Source organism: Leptidea sinapis, chromosome 17, assembly GCF_905404315.1.
Source record: "Leptidea sinapis chromosome 17, ilLepSina1.1, whole genome shotgun sequence".
NCBI classification, from domain to species: domain Eukaryota; kingdom Metazoa; phylum Arthropoda; class Insecta; order Lepidoptera; family Pieridae; genus Leptidea; species Leptidea sinapis.
The window spans coordinates 81,150-99,554 of NC_066281.1; the positions used below are offsets into that span (position 1 = coordinate 81,150).

General features: G+C 34.1%; 1 protein-coding gene across 5 annotated transcripts in view; it reads right to left on the bottom strand.

Annotated features, from left to right (window-relative positions):
* LOC126969063 (cell surface glycoprotein 1-like) overlaps nucleotides 1-18,405 on the bottom strand; it is a 145,149-nt gene that overhangs the window by 46,348 nt on the left and 80,396 nt on the right. The gene's annotated exons all lie outside the window — the stretch shown is intronic.

Below are 18,405 nucleotides of genomic sequence, written 5' to 3' on the forward strand. Positions count from 1 at the left end.
AATATATGTCTTAGGACTTAGAGGTTATAAAAGAAACATGTCGTTATTAAGCCGATAATTTAAAAATGAATAGGATGTTAAAATCAAAACAACTTCATAAGCGGTACGCAAAAACGAAGCGAGACATTTAATAAAATCACTGAGCTCCAGAGTTCTATAGAAGTTCAATTATTCAGTTGATTACAAGGTGCTGTCAAGTAATGACTGAGCCATGTTCTTGTGAAAAAATCGTCATAATATCTTCTATTGACACAATTCTTGAGAGGTTGGAAATGACTGTTTCTGACTTCAGCTGAAGTCTGGCCGTCTTCTAGTCCCGATCTTAATCAGGTGGATTATGTTTTATGCTCAGCTTTATATGCCATGAAAATTTTTGGTCCCTACAAGAATCCACCACTATAAACTGACGGACACTACTAATAGCAACAGAAGAAAATATTATGCTGGATTAGTTTAGATTTACCGAAACTTTAATTTTATCACAGAACGTTAATTTTGTAGATCGCGTTGATCGTTACCTAACTAAAAAATTAATATTTAGCAATAAATTTTTTGTTATACAACATTTGTAAGGCAAATAAATCATACGAAAAAATACGCAGTGCTTTTAGGTGAAACAAGAAACTGCAGATAATTTCGTTTCGAAATCAATTCGTAATTCTCATAAAAACATGTCTCAAGCCGGTGAACAAGTAACATTAAAATTGTTCAGTCGGCGTCATCACCATTTTTGGATATCGAACACAGACCAACAATGAAATGTGAAAGTTCTTTATTTTAATACCTTTACCATATCAGTGTAAGGGTGCCAAGATCTTCTTTTTATTTCAATTATATTTCATCTAAACTTACAATTATCATGTAGCTACAAAATCTAACGTTACAAATAAGCTTTGATAGCTTACGTAAGTTTTCAAACAGACCATTAAAAGTAATTTATTTAGACCATACAATCTAGAAATAGCAGCGGCCGGCATATTTTGCAGAATAGAATAACTCTTCTGATACGCAACTTATTGTGGACAGAGTACTAAAAGCCTATTTGGAATCGGTGTTGTAAGAGCGTGAGAATAAATCGAGTACAGTACAATCAATTAAAGGAACCTCTTAACTGCGCCAAGTATTAATTGCCTCGCCAATTACAGACGTGGCTATCATTCTTTACGTCAACATGAGATAGTGATTGCAGCAAAAACTATCTTGAATACTATGTTCCGTATCGCCAAAGTGATAAAATTAAGGAAAGCAAGCAAGATATGCTACAAATGAATCAACAGAGGTAATAATGGCTCAGGATAGGAGGATGGCGGCCGCGTAGGCAGACTCGTAATGGGAACCTGTTTGGGTCATGCAACTTATGCATTTCTATTTATAGCCCCGCCTTTCTGCAATCGTCCTTAAACAATCGACTACTTTTGCATCTTGTATTTTAACTCGACCGATTCTATTTTGCACGTTACGATCGCTATAAAATCTCAACATATCGTTAGTTAGAAAAGTAAATATCCAGATACATAATTATGAATCAATAATCACACAATATCACAAACTCTATGCAAAATCAACACTTCATAAGATTTTAAAACATTTAATGTACTTTAGATAATTTTTGCAGCATGAAATAAAATAACGATTGGCACACTACATTTCAGAAACTGTTATAAAACATCCTAAATTTAATTTTGACTCGCGAACAAAGAGCATTGTTAAAATAAACACAAATCACCATTGTCTTGTAGCCTCAATATATTTCAAAACTAATCAGCGAGAACTTTGAAAGATTTGACTAGAGCGATGAGATGTGGGCGAAGTAATTGAGAAAATACAACATAAGGCAACACACAAATTCAATTTATCTCAGCATGTAGGTGTAGTTAACGATGCAGTTGAAATAAATAATGTAAAATGTAACAGTAAATTACACCATGTTAGGTAGAAAGAGAAATTGCGTATGTGAAAACCATTAATCTGAATTGAAAGGAGACAGATACAATCTGGGGAATAAAATCACAATGTAAAACATATGAACTCGTTTAGTAAAGCAATTTTCTATAACTTCTACTATCTGGTAATGGAGTAATATCACTCACGAGTTCTATTCCTATATTCCTAGAAGTTTGTTCGGAATTTATTTGCTTCTAACTTCTAAGTATTTAATAAATTCGATGTCCGTTAGCTGCGCGTACCAACACGTCTAATATAGATTAGTTGCACGAGCGTGTCTTCGTTTACCAAACACGTCGCCTGTTCCTGGAGCTGTTTTTAGAACGGAATAGCCAACTCGCACACGGGCTTACAGCTATTGAACTATTTATATTATAAGATGTATAATAGAAACAAGATTATCAATTGAATTGAAATTAGATACTTATAAATTAATTCGAAACGGTTGATTTTATTATATTTATTTCATTCGAATGGAATTGAGTAGCACCAGTTGGAGTCTTCTTTGCATAGGATACCGCTTCTAAGGGCACTGTAATTAGTGAAATTAATGGGCTAATTTGACTTAAAATCTGTCTAAAAGAGGGCCCAATCGCGATGTTTCAGAATTGTAACGCGATTCATCAGTGAATCTGCACGTATCATCACTTTTTCTCATAAAAAATTGTCAATTATATTTGTGATGATTAAATTGTTTATTTTATTTATATGACCAATGAGTTTGTAGTTCATTGTTAGTGATAACCGTATTTGAAACAAGAAAGGAATTCCAAATATATTATGCCCAGCCTTCAAAGAGTATGAGGTGTTTCATGACCTTTTACCGTTACTTTAAGGAGACAACAATAACAAAATACTCCAGCGTTTAGCTAGAGACGCCTGACAAAACAAAGAAAATGCGAACAATACCGTCCACGAGGTCAACTTGGAAAGGTAGTATAAATTAAATTCATAGCAATCAAAAATAGGATCAGCGTGGCATTAAAGCAACAACTGCATCCTTTCACTGAAACGCGTGACATTTAAAAGCAGATAAACATTCAGCTAAACATGAATTACGATCCCTCAGTCAGCTAAGGAAATACAATTAAAGTAATTTCTAAATGTATATTTATAATTAGCTGCTATGTTTATCAAGGTAAAGGAAACAGGCTATTTAACTGTTTAATGGCTTTTATCACTGCCATAATATTGCCATTTTTGTAACAATCCCCTGATTGCTGTTAAGTCTGGCCATAAATAGCAACTGATACAGTTTAATAAATAAATTAAGAAAACCGAAATGATAGATAGCAACAGAAATCGCAAGTCGCGCTTGGTATTATTTATTAGTCTTGGTAAGTTTGTTTACTGGAGTGTTGATAGGTAGTACTTCTGTTGGCGACAGAATAAGTTCCGGCCGTCCACGTAAAATTATTATAAAAAAGGCAATGCAATGAAAGTAAGATATCCTATCCGGCAAATCGCAAAATATCGGGCCGAAAATAGGTCATTTGTTACAAATAGGCTAGCAGAAAAGTTGCATGAAAATTCATTTTTCACGTGTTTACTTATTCGTTTTGTTTATATTTGGCTATTGAATAATCTACCCGAAAACGGCACATATACCTACTAGACGGACAATTTATTATAAATTTTGTAGCAGCCTAAAATATATTTTTTAAAGACTAAAATAACTTCAAGGGGCTCCCTGTGTTTGATTTGTAATTTATATAATAATTTATAGGTATTTCATTTACCTCGTGGATGTAATATTAAGCACTATGTTTCACTCGGGAGAAAGTGTGATTCTCCTACTCGGGTGTATTAAAGTCAACCGTTTCACCTTGTGCCCACAAATTAACACCCTCATCGAAATCGCTAACGTTCTACCCTTGGTGAACAATCTACTATTTCACTTCAAACATTCGGACCGGTTCAAAAACATCAAATTAGGTTAAAACATAAACTTCAAGCAAGAAACGCTCTTAACGCAATAACAAAACATTTGAATCGTTATAAAAGTTTATTACGTTTTTAAATCGGTTGGCTAAACTTGGGATATTTATACAGATTGAACAGTAATTAAAATTACGAAGAAATATGGATGAAGTACTGTTGAGAAAATCAAATCATGATGATAATTATGATTTAGGTAACAGAATAAAGTTAGAAACAATAGAAAACCTACAACATCCAGCAATTATGTATTTATTCAGTCGCACGGCTTTACGGTTTTTGTCTCGTTTCTTACGTTGTTGTCCGACCTCATAAGTTAACAGGTCGAAAAAGTGATTTCCTTCTCAGACGCGAATCTCGGTCCATGGCTACGTCGAGACAACAATCGCGGGACTGACCTTCACTTGTTGCAAAATGTTTATAGTTGTTAAACAGCCGGCACTGACAACATGGAAAACTTTAAGCAATTATAAGCAAAACTTATAAACCAAGGATATTTTTGTTAAAAAAATATAAACTTTAGGATTTTAGATCAAAAAATAACTTTTTCCATAGTTTGTAATCGCCTAGCTAGCTAGTTACGTCACGTTGCGCCAAAATTCTAAATTCTATCGCTGGAATTGCGGAAACTTGCAAATTTCTGCTGGAACGTTCAATTCACAATTCAAATTATTTACTTATGCAAATGTAAATTCATCACAATGTTCAAGTTAATAAACACCCAAAACCCAACGAAAACTAGTAGAAATTTTCTTCACAGTCAGGCACTTTGTGCCCGTAGACTTAATGTTCTTCATAATTTCACAATTTAAACTTCAGTACTTTTTACTACATTTACTGTAACCTTATCTACAGTATAATTTTATGTTTAGTTTTGTAGATCGGGGACATTCTGATGGCACGTGGCATCTTCCGCGCCGTCGCTGGTCGGTTGGTCGCACCACTCGCCGCCATAATTGCTGCCATTAAGATGAGTCATGCTCAACGACGCGGCCGAGTCCCGCCTGCTTTATCAATCGCCATCGCAGAGCACAACGGTACTTGCATATTATTTCCAAATGGAAATGATTACCTTTCGGATATAATGTTGTATTTTGTATTTATATCATTATTATCTTTAATTTTGTGACCAGCGACTTCGTTATCATTCCCTCTATGTAATGAGACCGATCGTTCACTACAAACTACCAAGTCAATATGAAATGAAATGAAATATTATTTGCAGGAAACATTGTACTTAAGGTGTTAACAATATAATGGATAATCCAATATGTTTCGTCAATTGACATGCAAAATATGTTACAAAATTGTCTAAACACTAATCGTACTGTTATATTGAAACATGTCGGATTTCACAATGATATCAATAATATTTATAAAATGAAATTTTAAGATATTATAATATGAGACGTAAATAACTTAATAATTCATTTAGTACCTATGTATAATATTAACAAATTCAATGTCATAAAAGTATATTAATTTACATATATTATTATCAAATAGACTAATTCATTTTGAATTGAAAAATTCATTTAAACTATAGAAGCACTTATTTGTTAACCACTGATGCAGTCTTCTTTTAAAAACTTTGAACGGTAAATCTTTCAATTCATTGGGCAATTTATTATATATTTTCACAGACATGCTGTAACAATTTCTACTAAAAGATGCAGTTCTACAGAAGGGCATTATGAGTTTATTTGGATACCTTGTGTTTAAAACCTTCTGGCTTTTTTTTGTATAGAAATCACACATATGTTTTTGAACAAATAGGCCTATTTCATAAATGTATAGGCATGGCAGCGATAGAATTTTAAATTTTTTAAATAGCGGTCGACAAGAATCTAGGGAGCCGGCTCCAGAAACCGCCCTGATACACTTCTTCTGTCCAATAAATAAATGCCCTATGCTCACCGAGTTACCCCATATGACCAATCCATATCTTAAAGCTGAAACCACGAATGCATATGCCATTAGCGCTGTTTTTTCACCTATTGTTTTTGATACGCGTTTGAGGACAAATACATGTTGGTTAATTTTTTTGCAAATTTTGTCAACATGTGACTTGAAGGACAAGTTTCTGTCTAAAAAAATACCAAGAAAATTGACAAGTTGTGCTTCTTTAATATTCTCATTATGATAATTAACATTAATATCTTTTCCTTTCCATAATACTGCATATACATTGTTTTTTTTATATTTACAGTCGGGTTATTTTCAGTAAGCCATTCAATTGTGTCCTTTACTGTTTTATAAATTTCTATATCATATGTCAATTCATTGTTACATTTAATTACAATAGAGATGTCATCAGCAAAAAGAGTACAGTTATAAGTAGTAATGCTAGGTAAGTCGTTTATGTAGATTATGAATAGAAGTGGACCCAATATATTTCCTTGTGGTACACCTTTTGTTTTAAGTCTTAAGTTCTGATCGATAAGGTATTACTTCTTGTTTTTTATTTAATTTAGCAATTTCAACGTATTGAGTACGGTTTGAAAGATAACTTTTAAGCCAGTCATTTGCTAGACCTCGAATACCATATTGAGCGCATTTATCTAATAGTTTTTCATGACAAACATTGTCAAAAGCTTTGCTCATATGAAAAAATACTGATGTTACTGGAATTTTTGTGTCCATGCATTCCGATATTTCTTTTATTAGCGAAAAACACGCTAAAGTTGTTGATTTTCCTGTTTGGAAACCATTTTGTTCCTCCAAAATGATATTATGTTTTGTTAAAAAAGATGTTAATCGCTTGTGCAGTATCTTTTCAAAAATTTTTGAGATAACAGGAATGAGTGTGATTGGTCGATAGTTGTTAATATCCTTTTTATCACCCGCTTTGAGTAAAGGTGTTACTTTTGACTTTTTTAAATTTGATGGGAACTTACCTTCTTCAAAAGATAGATTTATTAAGTAGGCTAGGACTGGAACTAGTTCCTTTGCACATTCCTTTATTACCTTTGTTGCTATTTCATCGCAGCCCGGATTAGTGTGGATTAATAAGTCCTTTATCATTCGCCAAAAGAAAAGAAATAAGAATATCAACTTTATGAACGATGACAACTTTAATTTATTTAGTATGTAGACTACGATAAAAGAATAATTCATATCTATATTGTGAGCATGAACAATAATTCAGCTTTACGTCAGTATAGCGGATAATCATAATTAACTCAAAGGATACCCACACGCATCCATCTTGCAGGAAGTCGTCATATACATCACACACGTTGAACTATTCTCTAAATAGCGGACCAACTATTAAATATTTTGCTTGCATTCTACACTACAATACAATCATCTTTATTATACAGCAAATTCAAATTCAAATTCAAATATTTTTATTCAAAATATCACTTATTGAAAGTCAAAAAACTACCACCCATTCCAAAATAAATGCCTCAGACCTGAGAAGAATGGGCGCAACAAACTCAGCAGGCTTTTTTATTTTTATTAAAGGGATTAGAATTTTGTTTTTTAGGAAGGGAAGATTTTTTAGCAGATTCCGCGACGATACGACATGGGTAACTTCAAAAAAAGCGTGTACACCTTCCTTAAAGGCCGGCAACGCTCTTGTGATTCCTCGATTATGGGCGGCGGTCACTTCATCACTTAACACGGTGACCCGTACGCTTGTTTGTAATCCTATTCCATAAAAAAAAGATAAAAATGGTGATGCGTTCCAAAAAGTTTTAACACATCAACATCTACAATTACAGAAATATGATTAAATAGGTACAATATCGTCACTACTTGAATCATATAAGAAATTACCGTGGATTCCCCATTGATACTCATAAAAGCGTTGATCCACAACAAAGATACAGCCCAAGTTACCGAGGCAAAGCTAAAATTTAAGTGGATGGTATGAATTTTGTTTATTTCAACTTTCATAAGGGAGACACTTAAATGATTCAGATAAAATTTCTTTTAGAAGAAGATTTAAAAATTAAATTGAAATTGGAATAGTCTATTCTTATATGTATTAATACCCACATTGAACTGAAGTGACATTAAGTTATATATTAGAAGCGTATTTAATCAAAATTTTATTAGGCAACAGACGTGGACAGTCAGTCAGACCCATTTAGCATAATAATAAAGAGGCATAGACGGTCTGATGTCATCGCACAAGTCTATCTTCAAGTCAGTGAAGATGGTTTATTCAATGCTAAACAGCAGACGTGAAAAGACTAAGTAAAATTAGATCCTTTTTTCAAAACAATGAGTTCTTAAACAAATAATTGAATTAGTATCGCACTCAATCGGAAACTCTAAATTAATTTTGTTTTGGCACCACTTATAAGATTTAATTCACAAAAAATGGTAGAAATACTACGTGACTTTACAGCTTTGAATAAAGCAAATACGTTCTCTCTGTTCAAATATAACAGGATACCAGTTATCGAGGTGGATCCCTGGAACGGATTGAAACGAATATACCTAAATACAAACATAAATTTTTATATATGTATATGTAGGATTTATTTATTCATGAATTTTAATTTTTAACTGGTAGTAGATGATAGGTAAGTAACATTCCAATATAATATATTAATATTTCAATGTCACATCAAATCTGCTTCAAGAGCTTAAGAGCATTTATTCATCAATCATGCCTGCGTCTAGATACTATCAATTTGGGATGGTATTGTTAATGGTTTTAAAGGTTTGGCTTTTTGACATTCTAATTTCTCGATAACGGCGTCACAATTTTTTTATTTACAGTTATCAAGACACATGGTGTTATTGAGTGGTTAAGATCTACTAGCGTGTTTCATAGACGCTGGACTATGCGAGAACATTGTGATAAAACAGTAAAGTAAATGATAATAAGTTATCGGGCGCTCCCCAGTACCAGCTTCTTCCATTTGACCGCATACTACGAAGAGCGGCTCGAATCACGACGATAAGCGATCATGTAAGACGAGAATACAATTGCACACTGCACTACCTAGAGAGTATGGAAAGAGTGTAGAAGAAATTCGATCTGGGCGTACGTCCACGATCACAATATGGGCGGCAAATATTGATTATCGAGTTAAACCTTCACTTATTCAAAAGTAAAAAAAGACAATAAGATAAAATAACAAACCTACTTAAATAATAATTTTCGAAGTTAGTCGCACTTCGGTTTTATTCGAGCTGGAGGTTTAGGGCGATATTTCGGATTAAAAAGGTAACTTAAAAAGAGATTGATTGAAAAAGCGCGTACACCTTCCTTAAAGGCCGGCAACGCTCTTGTGATTCCTCTGGTGTTGCAAGAGAATGTGGGCGGCGGTGATCACTTAACACCAGGTGACCCGTACGCTCGTTTGTCCTCCTATTCAATAAAAAAAAAACTTAGTTTCGTCCAGCAAAATCCTTTCCATACTAGTTATCTTTTAAAGTTTACCAAACTATTTAGCTACTTGCAACTCAGGACTTCATACGAAAGTGAATTACTACTCAATAGCATTAGTATGTTGGTTATGCGACCATTAATATTATCTATCCCTTACAAAAAGTACTCAACGCCCAAAGAAGTTACACACCGATCTGTCGATTATAATATACAGCTACTGGAACTTATAACTAACTGCAGAATGTGTCGAGTTGGCTGTTGAATACATCCAAGGCGTTATAAATAGCCCATGACGATGTGAATTAAGACTTAAAGCGGAATATGGCCGCAGGCAGACAAGAGGAAAATAAAATATGACGCGACATACATGGCACTTATTTAGATACTGCCGTCTGAAGATAGAGAGCGGCTGTAAATCACGCCACTCCCGAGCAGTGTGCACGAAATGTAAATAATTATGGCGAGTGTACATGAACGAACACACCCAGACCTGCTACACCTTCTGTGCTAACCATTTTATAACTTGCAGACATGGAAATAAATATTCATGCGAAACTCGTCATGTGGAAGAGCCGATGAATTCATTAAAAATAATTATTATGCATTAAAAATTAGCACACCGACTCGGTTGAATGGGTATCCCTCTATAAATATATAATATAATATTTTGAACACAATCTATAGATCTAGACGAAAGCTGACGATTGAATCATCAACGATCGTCGTAACTTCTTCAAGTAAGAAGTTACTCAGAACGGAATATTATGTGTCACTTCGCCCTACACTACGTGCACTATTTTGAATCAGTCCTCTTACTAAACGAAACGATTTCTTTGATTTTTAAGTTTTTTTTAATTTATACTTTGGATATTGATGATAGACATGAAGCTATACCAAAATATATCCTTACAATCACATTTTGTTATCATAAGCTTTCTGGATATCCTCTCCCCACTAAAGCAAATTTTTTCAAAAGTAATTTATTCAAAATAATTCCAATCAATATTTTGAAATTAACGCGGGCAAAGTACCGGGCGCTAACTTGTATTTTATATGATGCGTCAATGTAATGAAGTCATAATATCAAAAAGTGACCAATAATGGATTTTTGATCATGTTATCGATATTAAAAGTATGTCATATAATAAACATAATATTTCAGGGCATACATAAGGAGGTTCCCATCCTTTATGGGCTTTCAAGAATGCGTAAAAATAAAATCTGCCATGTATTAGAATTTCCATTTCCTTTGGGGCAAATTTAGTTTTAAGTTATTTTATTAAGTACTGTCATGTATAAATGACATATTATTCTTATTATTAAATTTATAGGCAATGCAACTGTGAATTTGTCTCTCACTAAATATATATTTTGCTACTCATAACCGCTTAAACCGAGAATTCTAAAAAACAGAATTGCAAAGAGTAATTTCATTTAAATATCAAATGAAAACGTATTAGCCGTGGCTGAGAGTTGAAACAGCCGTTATACTAGTTAAATGTATTGCAGAGAAAGCATCAAAGATATAATTGTGTTTGGTACACCGAGCGGAGTGCAGTGGATAAATGAAGAGGCGTTCCCGAAGAAGGGCCGTTAGCACGAAGTAAGGGCACGTGTAACTATTTTTACCGGAACACGCCCGTTACCATCATTTTGTTTAGTTTAGCTTTCAGCTCTCGTTAAAAAACAACGTTTAACAGATTGCGTAATGATGGCTTCTACAAACAGGATTAACGAAGATCGTAAAGCGTGACGCTTGACGGCCGCTGCCGAATCATTCTTTTTTTTTAATAGTGCATAGGCACCGAGGTTTTTCAATTTTTTAGGTAAGTTAATAATCTAAGCTTGGAGGTTCCTAACGGCCGTTCCCAATATACTATCTACAGATATAGATAAATTACTACCTTCTACTGTCAGTAATTAGCTGTTAATAATCTGAAGCTGCCTAATATATCCGATAAGTCATTCCTTTCGCCTTATATTGGGACGCGTGAATTACAATTTCCATACAAAATTCTATCGCTGGTAAGGTATACGTCGTTCCATTGACAGACAGCGTGTACGGATAAGGTGAGTTACCGTCGAAACGTTTATTGGGACAGAAAAGTCAACGATAGTTACGATTTTTATCTCAAGTAAGAGATAGACTGAATATTGGGCCGTAAGTCGTCTGTGCGAGGCCGGTAGATTGTCACCACCATAACCACCAATTATTCTTCTTCTGATTGCTCACATACTTAGTTTCCACCAAGTTAGTATGCTGAGTGAACTGCCAAATAATCTTTTGAATGTGTCTATTATGCACCTATAAAAACAGCATCCAACTCACACAGCTTTCATTAAGTAACCCTAAAACTTTTGTAAAAATATATCCTATTAGACTTTGACTATGATATTCTTTCAACGAAAAGTTTAACACAAATATTACATTATCATTTAATGGTTTTAGATGGAACAGTGATCGACTGGATCACGCAGCTAGAGAACATTATTATTTCACAGTAGATGAGAGCATTAGGCTTTACCGAGCTGATATAAAGTTATTATCTGCAGTCCTAAGATGCCTCGGGTCTCACGATCCGACCGCAAACTATTAGTCACACGCTTACGTACACAGCGATTACAACTCGATACAGATTACAAAAAAGGAATAGCTGAAAGGCGACAATTTGAAGAGAAAAAATGCAATCAGCAAAATGTTTTGCGTAAAGTAATTGACTTAGTAGACCTATCGGTGTGAATATATATATGTATATATATGTATGATTTAAATAACGCTTTCAGCTTCTTGAACTCTCAGTTAAAAAAATATTATAAACTGACCAATAAAAAAATATTGTGAGGATATTTTGAAATTTGCGGAATTTTATAATTATCCAAATTTTATTCTATTCTAATTATTTAATTAGAAAATTCGACACGTATTTTGACTCCAGTCTCGTTCCAGGATTAGGTAAGTCAACGTTTCCTGAGGATGCCTCGTGGAGAGGAAAATCTCGTATATGGATAATGCAGTGAAAGCCGAAATTATAATTTTTTGGAAAACAGTAGTACTTTTTAGTAATTTTCTGAAGTGAATTGATGAGCCGAGATCATAAACATTTGTATTTCAATATTCAATAGACAGTAAAAAATCTGGCGAACACCGACTACTTACTAACTTTCTTAATTATTGAAACAAAAATTGTTGGAACAGATTGTCTGAAAAATATTATAAAGTGCATGTTTGCCACATTTAAGACGTGCAAATTTTACAAAATACTTGGTTATTAACAGCGCATGCCTTGTTTATGAAATAAATTACATTTTTAATGTTGGAGAGTGGATTGTAGTTGGTAATAAGGCGATGTCGAGCCACACTAGCCGCAGCGGGAGCCACGACCACAACGCACAGCGGTAATTTGAAGAAACGCTCTCTAGTATAAAACCTCGTTCTTAGAATAAGCTTGATCATTGAAAACGGTAAAATTGCACGCAATTAAGTATTCGAAAGCACTTTCTTGTTTTATCGTCTGTGTTTATGGTTATTGTATTACATTAGTATAATAACAGTCTCTGTAAATTGTCTACAACGAGAATATAATACACAAGAGGCGTTACTTTAATCTCAAGTTTTGCGACTCATAAATAATATCAATCAATAATAAAGTAATATAATAATAGAGTATTTTCAACAACATTAAATCTATATGAAGAAGTTCAGGCATGTATCATTGTAATAACCAACAAAATACTTTTCAATGTGAATCATTTTATGACAAATCGTAAACTTCCCCAAAAAGTTTTGTATCTAATAAATGTAAGTCTGCGGAGGGTTGGTTCCATAGTAATGTATCTTAACGCTAGCAAAGTCGCAGAGGGGAACTGCAAAGTAATACAATATGAACAGACAAGTCAGTTCTGTAAAGGTTTGCCTTTTATGATATTTGAAAAGAGAGGGCTTTCGAGTATGAGTATCATCACATTGCCGGTGATAGTACTACCCACGAACTTATGTCAGACATGCATACAACCAGCTCCAACCACGGCTCTGCGATTATTACGAGCTTACTATAAAATAATTGTTATACTTTGTACTTGATATTTTGTGTAGTAACCATTGAAACAAAGATGTGCATCTTCAGTTTACATGCAAAACAAAAAATAAAATGAATTTTAAGGGGCAAATTAAACTGATCACAAGTAGGTAAATAAAGAATTCATATATGCATTGAAAAAAGGAAAGTGGCATACGTTTAAGGAAGAATTAGAGCAGCCTCACTGAGTGACTCATTGAGTGAGTGTACTCATATAGCAGAAGTGAAAACAATACCGAAATGAAAGCGTCTAAATTATAATTATGAAGTATACGATTTATTTAAGCTGGAGGGTGTGGAGGCGGAGATATCGCGTGACGGTTGAGTTGAGCTCCTAACGTGAGTAGCCTACGGTTGCCGACAGCAAGAGCTGCACGTCAGTAGGAGAAATTGAGATTAATGCTGTCATCTCACCGAGATGAACTGATGCAACATTGAGCAAATTAATAAGAATTATAGATTGTAGCAAATATTAAATATTACTGTAACAAATATAGATGATATTCTAGTAGGAAAAGGAAAAAGATATATAGTAACCAACGCAAAGTCTTTTTAATAAAATATTACATTTAGGGTAGTGAAAACTTTTAATTATAAGGCGAAGAAGTAACTGATACATGAAATAAAAACAACAGGATAATTGGCGTTAGCAGATTGTTAACGATGTAAGGGCGAAAAAAGTGTAACAGAAAAAGTTAAAAGAACAATTAACAAGAAGAATATACGCAACACAAAAGCTCCATTTTTTAAAGGTACAATATTTACAAGAAGTATACGCAACGAAAATTTTAACCAAACAGAGTAAATAGCATCTAGAGCAATCGAACGTGACATATATATACATTATATTGAACAATCGATATAGATTTTAGCTCTTATTAACACGTCGGAAGTCCCACGAGAAATACCGCATTCAATTGGGGTGAGTACCACAGGGGTGACTGGCGAGGTGTGCGTAAACACGAATAATTCCTAAATCCAAAAGTCATGACTTTATCGAAGCATATAAACTACAAAAGGTGATTCGTGGATATTAATACGTAACATTTTATTTTAAATTCCAATTTTTAAAATAAAACTTGATCACTGATGCATGAAAAGCATAGAAATTTATTTCCAACATCTAGTGAATATGTATAACAAAGCTTAAAATAGTTAAAACATAGTTAAGTCACTTTGAAAGGAAAAATATTTAATCAGTTGCATTCTTATTTACTATTTGTCGTCCTACCGCTAGTTGCAAGGAGTATATTTAAAGTTAATGTTTCGTTATATCACATGCTATCTTGGCTGTCAAAATGAAAAAAAGGAAGTAGAAATTTCTAGAATTTTCAAGTATATTCCAAATTTAATTTGTATGTTTGGTTAAGCAAGGCTGAATAATGTTGGTGAAATTCATCTATTCATAATATAACACTGACAGGAAATACGGTTCTATTGGGACAATTTCAGGTTAGCTCAGGTGAGGCAAAAGCGAGTAACTTATTCATGATCTAGACGTAGGCGATAGTCTCCGAACGCTTGAGGGTTGTGGAGGGTAACGACCGCTCAAACGTGACGTCATACGCCCTACAGCTGGCGATGACGTCATCTACCCAATGCACAAAACAAAACATACCCTAATTCAGAACATCGAAGATTGAGATCTCAACATGTGTGTGCCATATGTCCTTCCAAATTTAAGCAGCCAATATTGAAACAATAATTTATTTGATGTAGTCTTAACTCTCGCGATACTGATGAGAACTTAATCAAATTATGTTTCAGCAGCTTTCATAAACTGTATGCTTAGGCTACGGATTGGGGTTATAATCCATGAAACAATATGGTAACTGTGTTTCAAAATATCGTCCTTTTATGTGGTAATGTAGAAAGTATGTTACGTGAACTTTATGAGAACATTGTAGCGAACGCTTTATTTGGTCACGCCTTACGGTCATATCGCGCTGAGATAGCTTAAATGAGTGATGAATTGTTACGTTGTTAAGACAAAAGGCGTTAGAACATCGTCAATTTAAAGTAAGTACCGTATCTTTGAATAGCGGGATTGTATTTCTCATCGCAATGCCGGCTAAGCCCGGCAACGGCCCGTCACTTACCGAATAAGAGAATTGTTTTCTTTATTATTTTCCAAGCGTTCGCCGCAACTGTTTCTAATGATGATACGGACTCTAACAGTCTGGGAAATCTAGTTCAGAGCACTGTGTTTACTGTACACACGCTAGATTGTAACGCGGAGATAGCCTAAACAATGGCAGTAACAAATCTGATATGCAAAGAGAATATCATAACAATGTTCTAGCTGAATCTCAAAAAAGAGATTTTACACCATCCAGGAAAAGTAGACGGGACCGTTTAAGTTTTATTTGCACATCAAAACACAGAAGTTTAATTTCAATACACGACAGTGATAGGAGTCAGACCTTGACTTATTTGAGGGTTATGAAAGCTGTTTGTTAAAATATTGGAAGATTAATCCTTAGTTAAGCTTTACGATACGTGAGCGTGTATGAAGCTACTAATTTGGAAGAAGTAAATAAATTATGTAAGGACTGTGTCACTTAGCCTTCCCATGTTTTTTCCTACACCGTCAGATATTTGCGTGAGGTTGACGCAAAAGACTCTAACACGGCACGTTTTTCTTTCTACAATTGTATTTGCTCGTTTTCTATCGTCACTTATTATAACTCTGTCTATCAGTAAACTGGAAAACGTAAATGAGGATAATAGCTAATTGTATATCCGTACAAAAACTTGATTCATCGATGACTAAAGCATTTTTGCAAAAACGCTTCAGCGGAATAATATTGTTAGAACGAGTCATTTTCTGAATAAGATGAGCGACTCAGTACCTACATTGAAACATTTGCGTTCAAGGCTGCATGAATCAAAAAATAAACTTACGACATGTGGTTGCTGCACTTAAAAAAACTGTGTAATAAATTGCGAGTTGAAAAGAAAAAGTTGTGCAAAGATTATAAAGACAGCATGTGATTTTTTATGAGTATTTTATGGAGGAAAAAGTTACAGATTTTTCATAATATATTAATTTACCATATTAATATGATGAAATACGTCAAAGTAAATCAGAAAGTAATGTGAGGGCTCTGTACTTGAAGGGTGACCGCCACCGTGAATAGCTATAAAATATTTCCTATGAAGAAAACAAATAATTGTACTAAATCTTAATTAAATGCAAGTTCTAACTTATAGCAAATGTTGCTGACACACATAACTTTTAGTAAACAAGTAATAACTGAAGCCGAAGCTGTTGCTTATTGGAAGACTGAAGTCAGTAAGAGCGACGTTGTTCTGTTGATTGATTAGTGGCATCGCTTTCCTATAGGAATATGGCCTATAGGCCATACATCGTCCGTTTGTGACACATTTCGGTCACAAACTGCTAACAAGTAAAAGCTAAATACATCACTTGAGGGACCGCAGTGTTTGTTCAGCGACATATAATGAGACATCTATTATGCATTGTTGTCTTAGTTAAGTGTTCTATTTATCTTCAACACATTAATACAACAGAGTTTATTCTATTTAAGAATATAATCACAGTAAAACATTTTTTTTTAAATTTATCCATAATAAAGTAGTCGTGCAATAATTATTAGTTATTAAGACTTTTTTATAAGTTATATTTGTAAGTATCGATTAAAGACTTCATTGCCCAGTTTATAAGATTCTGAATTGTTCAAAGCTCAGATTACTCATTGAAATAATGGGAGCACTGGTCACAAACCATCGAGTGAACCCCATTCTCGTTCATCGATAGCTCTCGTGTTAAAAAAGATTGGGGACCAGGGATAGGAAGCTAAGTAAGGTATAAGATGAAGTAAAGACCTGATAAAGGTAGCGAAGCGGATCCCAAGATCGGTCGTTTAGGAAGCCTTTGTGGGAGGCCTTTGTGGAGCAGTGGACGTATTCAGGCTAAACACGATGATAAAAAAATGTCTCCTACAAAAGAAACATTCGAAGTCAGCGATAAAACCCTTCCATAGAAGACACTAAGCTTAAAGCGTATTAGCGACCAAATAGCTTCTAACAAGATAGCTGGTATTTTAACAAGATTTACTTGGTGTTTCATTTTCCTTTTAAGTAACAGATATCTAAATTATTTTCTCATACGAGAAACTACGTCCACATGATGTAGAACTATTTCAATAACGACAATGCTTCCGCTAATTACTCTAATTAATTAAGATGACTCGTCTGTATAGAATGTTCTGATGCATATGGTCGGTATATTAGTGATTTGTAGTAATTGAATGTGTTTATAAAATTATACATTGAATATTTAACTTGTCTACTATGTACTAATGTAGGATTTATGATACATTTGGTAAATATTCACTGCTGCTGAAGCTTGAATATAGCTGTTTGCTTGAATATATTTGTCATTGACTTTGTTGATTCATGTATTGTAGTTTGTATAAATTATACGTTTTGAATCGAAAAAAATATATTAATTTTTTATATAAAAGAGGGCAAACGGGCAAGGGGCTTGTGTGATGGGATGTGGTGAGGCAACCGGCCATGGACAACTGCAACACCAGGGGTCAAGTGATGTGTGTCCGGCCTTTAAGTTGGGAGTCGACTCAAATCTTGAACATCTCTAATCGTACCAGTTCAGGAAAACTACAGGTGGTAATCTATTCCATTTGCGGTATGCAATAGAAGATGCAGAGAGAACCCACATCTCTACGCAACGCCAAAAATGAAGTCGATTGAAGATGACTTAATCGTTGATGATTCTAGCCACTTTTCGTTGTATGCGGTTATAGATTTAGTAAAAATTTCCGGTCACAATATTCATGTTGCCTTCCCCTGTATAGGAATAGACTTTGGACATGTGGAAGTGAGTATCGCTGCTGTTAATGTTAAAATAAACATGTGTCACAATATTCGATGTTAACGTAGTTATTATCCTATTGATACAGATTTTTAACAAATACAAATGAAGATATTATATACAGAGTAAATCGTTTATTTCATTTTATAACAGAGGGGTAACATTACACGGACAATTTGATAGGAATCCGCCACAATCGCAATCATCATGCTCAATTTATTACGCTCCACAGCGGA